The sequence below is a fragment of the Lygodium microphyllum genome, chromosome 2 (assembly GCF_053477565.2).
Source record: "Lygodium microphyllum isolate KBCC chromosome 2, Lygodium_microphyllum_v1.1.10, whole genome shotgun sequence".
Lineage (NCBI taxonomy): Eukaryota > Viridiplantae > Streptophyta > Polypodiopsida > Schizaeales > Lygodiaceae > Lygodium > Lygodium microphyllum.
In genome coordinates this window covers 186,930,541-186,944,965 of record NC_141136.1, presented here as the reverse complement: position 1 = coordinate 186,944,965, position 14,425 = coordinate 186,930,541, and the positions used below count along the sequence as shown (strand labels likewise).

Here is a 14,425-nt window from a genome sequence, read left to right as displayed (position 1 = left end):
CTTGGGCATGATAGCACCATTGTTCTATGCATCAATGATGCTATCACATAATTTGAGGTTGTGTTTAGCTCATCTGATGAAGACCAAGAATATTTTGACAACTACTTCAATGACATGCCATGGCTTGTTGTGCCATACAGTGATTCGAAAATGAAAAAAGTACTTAGTCATTGGTTTGAAGGAAGGCATATCTTATTCTAATTAATTTGCTTTCATTCGTTGGTCAAATACTCCACCTGAAATCTAATGTGCTTCTGACGGGAAGGGAAAGAACTTTTAGAATTGACAATTAGAGAAGCAGATCTATCTGAAATCTATTCTATATCAACATAGTTCAACTAATCCTGCACATCAAATGATGCAAAGTGGTGCTTGGATTTTAGTAGCTATATATCTAGCATGCATATGCTCTTATTGATTATTGTTCCCATCCATGAGAGAAGTTCAAGTTCTAGACCTTGCAGTCTAATAAAAAGATGCATCAAAAGCAAGATAAGCTTCCTCCTTTCCCTATCATATCTTTTTTTAATGTTTTGTATAACAACCCTTAACCCATAACCCAGAAAGCTTTTTACTAAAAGAATAAGAAACCTCCATTCCACTTACCTCAGAGCCTTCAGATTTGCTGAGTTATCAACTTGAACATGTCTAGAAATAGAAGATAACAAATTGAAGTTATCCTGCAAATTATGCAAATCATCATCACCAATCATGCCACTTGATCCACCCATGTTGTTGAGCTGCAGCACATGCTCTTGACCAGTGCTGCCCAGGCTTGATCTGCTAAGTAGCATGGATGTCCATGGCCAATTTAAGGATATGCTAATCATACCACCTAACGTTGAAATATCAGCTTGATTCACTTGATTCATGATATGGCCAAGTTGATCAGATGGATCTGAATCCTTTGCAGTCATGTTGGCCTTAATCTCGAGGAGGTTGCTGCTGTTTAGGATATCTTGACCAAATTCGCCATGATTATCGCATGAAGTGACCAAATTCTTCATGATCTCTCTATTCTTACAGACCACAAATCAAATGTCAAGATGGAATATAGTCAATCACAAGAAGTTTTTTTGACATAATTTTCCCATGTGGAAAAGGGGATTGTTTTCCCTTGGTTTCCCCTAATAGTGTTCAATAACATGAGCTTTTGCTTGGGAGCCACCGCATATCTAGCTAGTTGCCACTAGTTGCCATAGAGGGTAAGGGGCTCCTGGCCCCCACCCTGGGTTGGTAGCCAAAGACACTCCTCTCTCAGCCAACCATCACAACCCGATCCACGGGCTATTGCAGCCTATTCATTGCCCTCCACGTGCTGATGACAGTCTACATGTGGTTCTATCTACTAGTTTTTCTCCTAATTCATCATCCTCACCTCAGCTATTACTATTTGAGATCTTTCAAGTCAGCTACAACCAACATGACCTATCGAGCTGCTACATTTCCACTCCAGGCCTGCTGACCACTTATTGCAGATTGCCATGTAGCATCTCAATTGATGCATTTTAGATCTGTTCTGCTTCATCTGCAAATTACATCACTTCATGATCTATGTTTTTCTATTTTAGTACTTCATCATCAATCTCGTAGCAAATCTTTACAATGTGCAGATGATGTTGTATTAGTATTATTTCTTATTCATTGAAGCTAGATTTGTGTTTTGTTTCCCTCATAATCTTCTATGAGTTCTCTCTGTATTCCTTTCATTGCTTCCATACTACACACTCACACAAAGAACTCTTTCCCACAAGATCAATTTTCTTCATTTTAGGATGCCTCCCTAACAATGCAATCTCCTTCAAGCTTTTCATTATTTCTATATCTAACTCCATGAGTAATCTAAAATACAAAAAATAATATGTCTTTGTTGTGGTCTTGGTAGAGTTACACTTCCTCTCATGATTTAAAGAGCATCTGATATTATTGAGATGATATTTGTAAAGCCTTTAAGCAACAAGTGGCCAATAAGCCTAATTTAAAGTCTTTAAAAGGGATTCATTTCTTGCTAATGTGCAACAAGTGCAGCATTGTACCTTGAACTACAATGGTAAAAAAAACTAGTCAACTCTTTCAGAGCTGTCTTCTTTCTAGCTTGAGCAGAATCAAATTTCATTTGCCAACTGTAGAATTCCTTACATGAGGCGCTCCATCACACCATTCAATAATCCCATGAGCAATCACATTTCCCTACATGTAGAAAAATCAGCCGATTAGCAACATCCTAATAGTGATAAGACATGTACAATTTATTGATCTAACCTATGCTTAAAAGCCACACACCCAGATGGAAATAACATGAAGTATAGCAAGGGCAGCATTGTATGATTCTGCTAACCTACATGGGAGAGGCAGACTATATTGTACCCATCCTGAAGCTCTAGAAGAGCCTTGACCTACACAGCAACAACAATTGTCATATGTGTTTCAATCTTTTACCCAAACTTCATGATGAGCACAACTTGCACCTTACCGCCAGTTGTCAGATGTGTTTCAATCTTTCACCCAAACTTCATGATGAGCACAACTTGCACCTTACCGCCTCATAAGAAATTGCAACCTACACACAACCAAAAATAATAATAAATCATCTTCAAGTAGACTACAGATGGAGGTTTGGAATACCTTACAACAAAATCTTACTTATGTTGTAAGAGGAGTGAACCAGGAGTCTCTGGCTCCGATTTCCCTATAGTCAACAAGCATGGGTCAAGGCCATTAAAAGGAGAACTGTGAATGCAAAAATAAAAAACCTAAGTTTTCTTTGCTAACAGGGAGATGGCTTCCTGTCTAAAGTGATTACTTAGAAATTCGGTGAACCATGTCATCGCCTTATTCTTGCATTGGTCCCCAAGTCTTGTAGTTTGCATCAAATCCATAAGTGTTGTGTACTGGCGATGAGGTTTGCTTCGATCATTGGGAACATTTTCACCATCAGATCAATTGAGCATTGACCAAAAAAGAAAATTAAACCACTTCTTTGCTTTCGTTATCAGGGTAATCACAATGGTCAATTAAAAACCATATTAAGATGGGTTAAATTATTGTCATATATAATTGTCAAAATTGTTGCATTCGAAGCTGATCACTGTTGGAAATCGATGCCTGAACCCAACTACACTTAGATAGGTATATGGTCCTCATAGAAGCTCATGATGTTATCGTAATTCACAATGTAGGAATTTATCCAAAACTTTTTGTGATACAAGAGTGTGCAAACTATAAGTTGTCTTGAGCATATGAGACTAATTATGACTTCAAGAAATTGAACTAGGGTCACATATCAGTTCTCATCAACAACGTAGTGCACACACTAATGAATGGTACCTTTTAAAGGTTCAGAATGTCAAGCTGGCATGCTTAGTAGCTATGGCTTCTACCTATAGAGGTTGATGTAAAATTTAATGTAGATGCAACCCAGTATAAGAGCGAGAGAGATGTTGATAAGCTAGTGGCCTCGAGTCAATATGATGAATTAATCTGAATTGTATCCATCTCTTCTATCCCAGACATGGCTGGTTGTAATATGGGTAATTTGAATCACAGTTCACAGCTCTTGATGATCAATTAGGGCTTGATCATGAAATGATCAACACCATCGCGTTATGGGGGACCAGGAACAAACAAGTAGTTGGAGTTTTATTAGTATGTGCTCGAGCCTTTATCCAAATTGTGCCTGGTTGCATGGGGAAATTTGTACTCGACTGCATGGGCAAGGTATTGTCTGATTCATAAATCTCTCGTCCCCAACGGACTTGAGCCTCATCCCAACTGGATGGAAACAAGTCATACCATGGCTAATTTGAACAATCGACACGCCTTAATCAAGGGCTTGATCACCATGTCTCAGACTGTACCATCCTTCGGACCAATTACTGTGCACCACCGGCACAATACATCAATGATGGTGAGAAGGATTAAACTGCTCACCATGCTTTTTGAAGAATTAAGCATTTCCCAAGCTCCCCTGTCTCCATAAGCTTTGATATGCCTTAAACAGCTTTGTTTCACCATTAGAACAGCTGAACTCTTACTCAAAGATTGCTTCGAGCGCAGCAGCATGTAGCAAATAGTCTACAGCAAAGCCATTGTTCATCAGTTCAAGAGAATTGCTGAAGCTATGGATCAGGCCTTAGACGTCTTTCCCTTACAGCTCATGGACATACCCGAAGAGCTCCACGAGCAAATAGAATTGGTTCATGTACAGTTGAAGAGAACGAAAATTATCAAGGAGGTAGCTGACGAGAGATTTTGTTCGGCGCTGCTGTCTGCAATTCATGACATGGAAAGAAAAGCTGATTGCAATGCAGGTAAAATGCAATGGATTCTCGAGGCTCTGGAGTTATATCACACCAGATCTTGCCATAAAGAGATCTGGTTATTGGAACAAGAGATACATAACCAAGCATACACAAGCAAACTTGCTACTATATCAACCATCAGCAAGCTGATCACATTCTTGCGATATGCTACATGTGTCATCTATGGCCAAGGCATCCCTAAGAGCGGAATTTTGGTGCCGGAAAGTGCTTAAAAATAGCTAAAAATTATGAATATCAAGGGAAAAATATTCACCGTCAAAGGCGGCGGCTCGATCTAGGACGATTTTAAGCGTCAAAGTGCTTTAAAGGTGCCCGAGCAACGCTTGTTGATTTTTCATAATTTTTCAGACAATCGTGCAGGTTGACACGAGCTACTGGCCAATGCAGAATGCCAAGCCGGACGCCCAAGATTTTTCAGAGCTCAATTCCGAGTCCGGATGGGGAAATGGCCAAGAAACCGGTCAAGATGCGAAGAGGTGGACATTAGAGTGGCCAAAGTGGGCATGACCTTTGGGAGCCCAATTTTAAATGTCACATGAAAGAAAGGTGGAGAATGAAGATGAAAAATCGTGGGAAGAAGAGCACGCAGGATGGCGCCGAAAAATGCGCTAAGAAGATGGAGAGGGAGGAGGCAGCCTGCAAACAACCTACCCGAGTGATCATTGCCCTTGCTTCCCCTTTGCCTGCTGACTCTATCGCCGCCCTTCGCCCGTCAATTGATGGCCTGAATGCTGAGATGGAAATCTAGTCTTTCTCTCTCCTCCCTCTCTCTCTTCTAAAGGCAAGTTCATGTGGGAAGAGGAAGGAAGAAGAAAGAATGATGGAGGCTTGTCTAGTATCGATCGGATTGCTCCACGGGCTGGGAATGGTGATTTGTGATCGTGCTGAGCATGAAGTGCTGCTGATTTTCAGATTTGCAGTCATGGACATGAAACCCAAAACACGCAAATAAGCGGTAATTCAATTTTTTCAAAGGAAATTTGAGATTTCATGGCTTTTGATTGATAAAATGTTGTTCATGTGGGCTAAATATTGTTTATGTTGGTGTCATCTATGAGTACTTGTTGATCATAATCAGAAAATCCGAAAAATATGCATCTTGTGGTTCAAAATAATATACTAAAACACGTAAAATATGGAAAATCAAGGGAAAATGATGTTTTTGGGCATAAAAATGGAAGAATAAATAGGAACACCAACTAAATTTTCATTTTTTGCTACAAGAAGGAACTAAGGGCCACAGCCCATAATCTATTTTAAATTTTTAGTAATAAAATAATGCAAAAATAAGGAAAAATACAAGGAAAATAGAGAAAAACCATAAAAAATAGGGAAAAATGCATTTTGGGTGCGGAAAATTAATGAAAATTAAGAACAACATTTGTGAATGTTTGTGGGAACTGAAGCATGAGGATTTGCCTCAGTTCAACCCCACCTTCTTGTTCTAGTGCATCTTTTTCCATTTTTTACACATAAAATGATTGCAAAATGCCCTATAAATCCATACCACAATGCAACATTTGATCAATGGGAGGGCAGAGTGGTTAGAATGTGTCTAAATGCAAAGTAAGATGATGAAAAGATTGCTGTTTTTGTTTGCATGCCATATAGGTCGGTGAATAATTATAAAATAAGAGCCTAGTAGCACGAGGGTTTCCTTGGTGCTAGGTTCGTGCAACGCCGCATAAGAACGGTAGTTGAAAATCATTGAAAGGATGTTTTCCACATGTGCACAATATTGATTTCATAACTGTTTGAGCACTTAGCATCCACAATATGCATAAATCATGAAAATATTTAAAGGTATCAGAAATCCTGGATGCACAACAATTGCTTTCATTAGGACCTTGACCCACGTTGAGTGAGAGACAGGATACCCTAAGCCATAGGCTAGTTGTGGGGTCTAGGGGAAAGAGAAGTAAGGACAATAGTACATTCCTATATACGATTAAATGGTACCTTGAGTGGATTTTGTGCGACATGTTTATATGTTGAGTGACGCATCGAGGGGCCAATCCCCAAGGTGTAGGAGAGTTTCAGAGGGGTGGTGGCACTCAGCCGTTGGAGGACCCCCTATGTCTGTGCTTCGTGCCATTAGGCAATGTGTAAGGGACTCCCTCTGAGGAGTAGTGGGTGAGAGAAGGACGGACTACAAACGACGTAATACAAACACAAGACATTTAGGAAGGCAATGTATGTGTCATCATTGCTCCTGGCCGCGAGGCCGTGGGGTTGTTGAGTGCCTGAGATAGAGGTCTGGCTAGTGCATGAGCCAGTGCCAGCCCGTTCTAGGTTCCATCAATCCCTAAAAACTATTATTTAGCTGCCCTTAATCCACACCTAGATAAAATTGCAAATCAAGCTTCTGTAGCCAACATTAGTGATGATGACTTAAATTTAAGGAATTTAATTCTACATGATGAATTTAGGTGCCGAGTCTCTCTTGAATTGATGACTAATCCTGTGCTGGTGGTAACTGGCCATACATATGACTGATGCTCAATAACAAGGTGGATCAAATCAGGCCACTCAACATGCCCCAAAAGTGGGCAAAAAATCATTCATGTCAGCTTGATTCCTAATTATGCATTAAGAAGTTTGATTAGCCAATGGTGTGCACAAAAGATTCTCTCTCTTGGCAATGAATGTGGTGACAATACATTTGAACTACCAAGCAACAGATCGTAGCAATGTAACAATGACTCATTCAGCTCTAGAAGATGCCAGGACAACTGCTTCTTTTCTTGTGAGAAAATTAGCTACAGGATCACCTGAAATACAAAGGCAGGTAGTCTATGAAATAAGGTTGCTGGCAAAGAGTAGTGAGCACAACAGGATATGTATAACATAGGTAGGTGCTATACCCTTTCTTGTTTCTCTTCTTTCCTCCAAAGACCCCCACGTGAAAATCTCAGATTGCTGCGAGATTTGGTGTGTGAGCATATCACTACATATTCTCCAGACAAGGCATTTAGGTATTTACCACAGTTATTTTGGGCATCTGAGGCCATTTTAGGACCTGTTTTAGAGCTGCAAGGTTGCGGACAATAGTTTCAGGGTATACTGTGATTTCAGCTGTATTGACCGAAAGTGGGTGCATAAGTTACAAATTGCAAATCTGTAATTTTTGAGGTGTTTGCAGGAAGAAAATATAAGATTTATCTACAAACAGGTTGCAGATTACATGTACTATTGAGCAATCAGTGAAAAAGGTTGCTTGGTGTATTGCTGTGGACGTGATGTGAAAGATTGCACAAGACTAGCTTGTTGTGTTGTATCCTTGTGATGGGACCTAAAATGGGTCGGCACTGGCTCATGCACTAGCCAGACCTCTATCATGCGCTCAACAACCCCACGGCCTCGCGGCCAGGAGCGTGGATGACACATATATCATCTTTCTAAACATCTTGCAGTTGTATCATGTCTCGTAGTTCAACTCTAGCCCAATTAACACTCCTCAGAGGGAATCCCTACACATTGCCAAATAGCATGAAATACAAACATAGGAGGTCCTGCCATGGCTGACTGTCGCTACCTCACTGCGACTCTCCTACACCTTGGGGATTGGCCCCTCGATGCGTCGCTAAACATATACAACACATATGAACACAAACTTCTCTTTTATGATTCGCATATTTCCAGGAGATATACCATGCTTCCTTACTTTACTTTCCCCCTTAGACCCAACGCCCAGCCTACAGCTTGGGCAACCTTACTCACTCAACGTTGGTCATGTTCCTCTAGAAAGCAATTTCCATGCATCCAGGAGGTATTGTCTGATACCTTTTATTATTTCTTTATGATTTATGCAAATTGTGAATGTCTATGTGCTCAAATAATTAAGAAAATCAGCATTGGTGCACATTTAGAAAACATTTCTTTCAATGGTTTCGACTATCGCTCGTATGCGGCGTTGCATAAACCTAGCACCGAGAAACCCTCGTGCTACTAGGTTCTTAATCTTTAATTATCGACCAATCTAAATGGTATGTATAAAAACCAACAATATTTTCATCATTTCATTCAGAATTTAAACACTTTTTATACACCCTACCCCCTCACCCGTTTAGGTTGTGCATGGTGCATAGGTTTAGGGTTCATTTTCCACATTTTTATTGTATGAAAAGCAATAAAAACTCACTAAAACATAAAGGTAGGGCTGAATTGAGGCTAAACCTCATACTTCACACCCCCCATACATCCACAAACATGGTTCTTATTTTTCCTTAATCTTCGGCACTCCAAATCTATTTTTTCCTTATTTTTTTTAATTTTCTCTATTTTTCTTATTTTTTTGTAATATTAAATAACTGAAAATTCAAAATGAGTTGTGGGCTATGGCCCTTAGGTTCATTTGCAGTAAAAACACAAATTTGGTTGGTGTGTCTTATTATATTTTCCATTTATACATCCAAAACACCCAATTTTCCCATATTTCGCGTGTTTTACGGGTTTTACGGGAAATCTGATTATCAAACCCGTCACAGTCACTAACCAACTGAGGTGGTTGAGATATAGAAGTGTTAGGAGAGGGTAGTGGAACAAGGAAAAGTGGATGAAGGGAGGGATAGGAAAAATCATAAAAGGAAGAAAAGGTTAAAGGAGTGGTAGAAATTTGGAGGGAATCACTAAGGAAGGGTGTTAACTGATAAATAGGAAATGTAGAGGGTACATAAATGGATGGAGAAGGACAGGGTGGAGAAGGGGAAAATACCTTATCCTCAATAAAGGAACAATATGTAAAAATGGGAATTTGAGGGAAAGATGAAGGTTGGAAAAGAAGGGGTAAAATAGTGGTGGAATGAGATTGACAAAGGGAAAGATATATAGCATAGCGGTGAGCCATTTGTTGGTAATAGAGGAGGGTAGGAACAGAAGTTCCTAAGAGAGATCGTCGATGATAGGCATCAAAGAAGGAAGAATCAAACGGATTATGTTTTGAAAGACAGGCTAAGAGATCCATCCTCAGTTGATTAGTACTTTGGGCAGAGGTAGGAGCTATGTTTTGTCTTTGATTCAGGACCACGGAATCAATCATGGGATGCCATGAATTATCATGACAATCAGCCACTTTGGAGAAGTAACTCTGGAACATGTCAGCTATGCGCAACTCCAAATGGTTGACATACAAAACAGCTCGTAGAACCACATCCCCCACATACCATGCCATATCCACCTCATCTGGAATTAACAAGTCTCCTCGTAGATACATGTAGGACATCAACATGGTATCTGGCGTGACAGAATCTTCAAACACCATCCTTACTACCTCTGTCAACAACTCAGCTGACCAAGCCCCACTCCATCCATCCTCTGGAAGAGGTAAATCCATCGTGGAAAGCTTCATGTAGAAGACTAACTTCTGTAAGTGGTAGTGGACAAAGAAAGAATGGTCTGGTGGAACATATTCCTGAAACTGCTCAAATGTAGACCATAACAAGTCCATTCTGGACTGCAATCTTTCCACTTTATCTTGGAATAGAGGACACAAAGTAGCGTGTCTCTGAAGAGCAGCCAAGTCCTGCTGTGAAAGAGAAGGAATCAAGGGAACATTAGGGCTTGGAGGAACAGAGTGTGACTTTGCCAGTTGATCTTGCAACTGCTTGATTTGGGAGGCTTGGGATGCCACTGTGTCATTAGCAATCTGTAAAGCTGAAAGTTTGTCATCTAAGATAGCTTGGAACTCCTGCGCCTCTCTGGACATCCGCTCCTTCTCCTCTGAAAGGCTAGTAACCTGGGATTGAGCCTCTAGTAACTGGATCTTCAAAGAAGAGATCTCATCGCTTTGGGTGGCAACCAGTTGGGTTTGTTGTTCCATTTGCTTAAACAAATGTGCTAGGGTATCCTTAGCAGAAGCTAACTCGGATGTTGCCTTATGCAACTAGTCCTTAGACTGCATGAGTTCTTCATAAAAAGACGCGTACAACTGTTGAACACATGCTGTCACTGACAATTCAATGGAACTTTGAATATCTTTATAGAGGAAAGGAATTGCATCTCCTGAGACTAGATTGTTCAAGGAGGGAACTAATATGTCCAATGATCCTTTACGATGTGCTCTGAACAGGTTATTACAAGTGAGATACCCAGGGAGATCACTGCCAGAGGTAGCAGGGATGGACACTGAAGGAAGTACGGAATGAGCTTTATCCACTACCCTCTTCAAGTGTTTGCGCTGGATGACCAGGGGAGGCGGAGAATCATCATCCTCTATGTCAATGGGTTCGGAATCATCTGAAGTGGAGGAGGAGGTACCGGATCTGATGGAGGAGGTGGAGGCACAGTCTTCTGTAAACCTGAATAGGTCAAGAAGGCAGACCAATATGATCCATATGTGACATTGGTAACATTACCCCTGGTGACTTTGACAAAATGTTGATCCATTTTAGTGAGGAGGTAAGTGCTCCAATCAATAGCAACTCCTTTCAACACCATCCTGGAAGCTGTGAAAAGCTCTTTGGACAAGTATTGGGATGGCGTTTTGGCAGGCATAAACCTGTCCTGGAGAAACTGACAGATCGTCTTCCATACGGGATCAATGATCATAGAAAAGGAAACTCCTGAAGAGTTGATCACCTTCTTAACATCCAGCATTTCCCTTGTCTGCTTTTGCAACAGCTTCAGAATCTCTTCATTAGAGAAAAGCTGACGAGTGGTAACAAAAGGTTCACCTTTGGAGGGAAGAGACAGAGCCTTCCCTAAGCCTCGAGGTGTTAAAGTCATAGAAATTCCCTGGACTAGTCCTGTCTTCTTGCTGTAAGAGGCCAAAAACTCATCACATAACGACGGATCCTCGGGAAGCAATGGAAAAGAAGTAGCCACAAAAGCAGCGAGTCCCGCCTTCGTGAGAGGCTCAAAAGTAAGTAGGGAAGAGTAATCCCTACTAACTAATGGGACGTATTGGATAGGGGGAGGAGCATGAGAAGGCGCCATTCAGATGGTTACACACACACCACAAACACAAACAATCAAGGAGAATGCCTGCAAAGCAACAGACAAAAAAAAAAACCAAGGATAAGAGAACAACCAAAACAATAAAATGTGACTCGACCAACTAACCCCAAGCAAACCACAGCCTAGAAAAAATTTGACATGACCTTGAGACATATGCGACCGAAAGCTTCATGCGATGCATCAGACAAACACCTAGAACCTCGTATCAGGAAATAAAAGAAAAAACTGCACACCGTACCCGTAACCGTATCAAAGACAGTAAACCAAAACAATACCACATCTGACACATATCGACTACATCGTGGATAAACCAGTGGTTGACCATGGAAATAACTCTAAGGACTGCGCATACCCATCCCACGAAACGGTTCATTAAGTGCAGTGAAGGAGAACTAATTTACTGAAGGGTTGATTTTAATAAATTATTAAGAATAGGTGAATTTTTATTAGGTGATAAACCTTAGCAAGAAAACGGCGGTTTCTTATTATAAATTGAAGTACCAATTATTATGTGAAAACGGTGCATTAATTCGAATCCCGGACTTCGATACCCAGACTGGGTCTTTAAATGCAAGTTCATTGATTACAAATTAAGGTGATGTGGAGCGCTTTTTTTCCAGCGTGTGCTCTTGTGATGGCTGGTTCATTTTAATGAAAATTTTTAAAGTGCCTCTTTAGCGCACATAGCGCGTGCTAAGTGAACGGCGGGTTTATTTTAATTAAAAAGTATGTGTGTGTAGCGCGAATGCGCGTGGAAACTGTGGGTGAATAAAGAGTTCATTTTAACAATTAAGTTGTGATTAAGGGGAAAATGAAAATAAATAAAGCATATAAAAGAAATACCTGGAAGGGGTGTGTATATAATGCCTAAATGCGCACGGAAGAGTCCCCCAAAAGAAGTGAATCCAGTAAAAGAAAAGTAAAGACCACTGACGAAACAACAAAGACAACACCTTAGTGGGTATGTTGATTTTGTTTTTTTTGTTTTTTAATTTTTGTAATTTGTGATTATTTATGGGTGGTTTTTATTTGTGAGGTTGTTTTGTTGTTTGGTTTTGTTTTGTTTTTTTTATAAATAAAAATAGGGGTACCGTGTATGATAATATTTTAAAGTGAAAAATAAATGGAAAATGGTCAAGGGGGGTAAAGGGAAATTTTTAGAATTTGTTTTAGAATTTTTTACTAATGGTAAATGAATTTTTGACAGTTGTTGGTAATTTTTGGGATAAATAAGGAAATATATAATTTTCAGAAATTTTGGGGGTGGAAATTTCCAGCTGACAAATTTCCAAAAATTGGCAAAAAGCGAAGGGAATTTTTAGAATTTTTTAGAATTTTTATGAGGTGGAAATTGATTTATAAATTAATGAAATCACTTAAATCAGGAAAATCAACTTATTTTGGTAAGTGAGGTCAAATTAAGTCAGCTAAGTCCTGGTAGTATGTGTAAGTCATGTAAGTGAGACTAAGGCAAGTCAGGTTAGTCAAATAGAACTAGGTTAGTCTAGGGGAAGTTAGATAAGTCAGTTCGCGGGACTAAATCAGTGGAGACTAACCTAAAGGGGGTTAGTTAACCTAAGTAGGGTTAGGGTTAGGGTTACTAACCTAACTAGGGTTAGTTAGGTGAGTTAATGATGGTTAGGTTAAGTGAATTAGGATTAGTTAATGCTAAGTAGGGTTAGTTAAGTTAACCTACCTGGGGTGACAGGGAGGAAGGAGGAGGAGGGGGAAGAAGAAGGAGGCAGAGGAGGAAGAAGCGGCGGCGGCGAGACGGCTCCTGGTGGAGTTGGCGGCGTCTGGAGACGAAGGCATGAGGCGGGCGACCAAGAGGCGGCCGGAAGGCCACTGGCGAGGGAGCTGGGGGCGACGTGGGCGGCGAAGGCGACGAGGAGCAGGAGGCGCTGCAGGCTAGAGACGAGGGGGATGGCGGCGCTGCAGGGCGGCGAACGAGGCGCACGGGGCGAGGAGACGACGACGCCTGCGCTTCGAAGGCGGCCTGCTGGCGAAGGCGACAGGCGGGCAGAGGCGACCCGACGCATCACTAGCGGGCGGCTGCGATGGTGGGCGTTGCAGGACGGCGGCGCGCGGACGAGGCCGCAGGACGGCCGGTGAGGGCGGAGGTAGCGGCTGGCGGCTCGGGCCACTGCGGGGTTCTGGACGGCTAGAAGGAGAAGGGGTGGAGGAGGGGAGGAGAGGGAGGAGAAAGGAAGGAGGAGAGGGAGGGCGGGAGCAGGGAAGAGAAGGCGGGGGAAGGGGAAGAAGGGAGGGGATGGAGGGAGAAGGGAGGAGATGGAGGAAGAAAGACGGGTGATGGAGGGTGCAAGGAGGAAGGAGGATGGGTGCAGGTGGGAGGACCGGGGAGAGAGAAAGAGGGGAAAGGAAGAAGAAGAGAGAGAGAGAGGGAAAGAGAGAGAGGGGAAGGGTGGTTGGGAGGGAGGGTCCGTTGGGGGAAGGGGAGGGTGAGAAAAAAAATGTAAAAATAAATAAATAAATAAATAAATTATTTATTTATTTAAAAAAAGGAAAACAAAAGAAGAGGTGAGACGCCCCTGTCCCGCGTGCATGCGCGGGGCAGGAGTAAAAAAATTTGCAGTGACGGGAGGGAAAGGACACCGGGATGCAGGGATGGAGCACACGGACACGACCGGGGCGCGTTAAGACGCGTAAAATGGAAAAAAGGCGCGTTCACGCGCGGGACAGAGTGCATAAATACTCATAAAAATAAAGAAAATTTAATAACTCCCAATCCGGACGTCAAAACGAAATAGCGTAAAAACAAAAAGTGGGCACGACGACAGGGGGAAAACAACAAAAATATGTGACGGAGGTTCCGGGAGAGTAAAGGGTGGTCACGTGCAAAAAACACAAAAAACGTAACAAAAAACGCAATTAAAAATTAATATCAGAAAATCCGTGCATCGAAACGAGGTGCAAAAAAAAGAAAAAATGCCTAGAAAGACGTGCTCGACAATCCTATCACATCAAAACATAGTTCTGACAAAGATAAGATGCGTTCACGTGGGAAAAACCCAAAAAACAAACCCGAAAATGGGATCAGAAATTAATATCGGACGAATCGTTCGCCGGAATGTCATGCGGGAAAAATGTCCGCAGGAAGGAGTGGCACAGGGTTATCACGTTAAACCGCA

General features: G+C 41.5%; 1 pseudogene; it reads left to right on the top strand.

The window, feature by feature from the left end:
• Positions 1-3,793: 3,793 nt before the first annotated feature.
• On the top strand, positions 3,794-13,388 carry LOC148040711 (U-box domain-containing protein 1-like; annotated as a pseudogene).
• Positions 13,389-14,425: the final 1,037 nt, after the last annotated feature.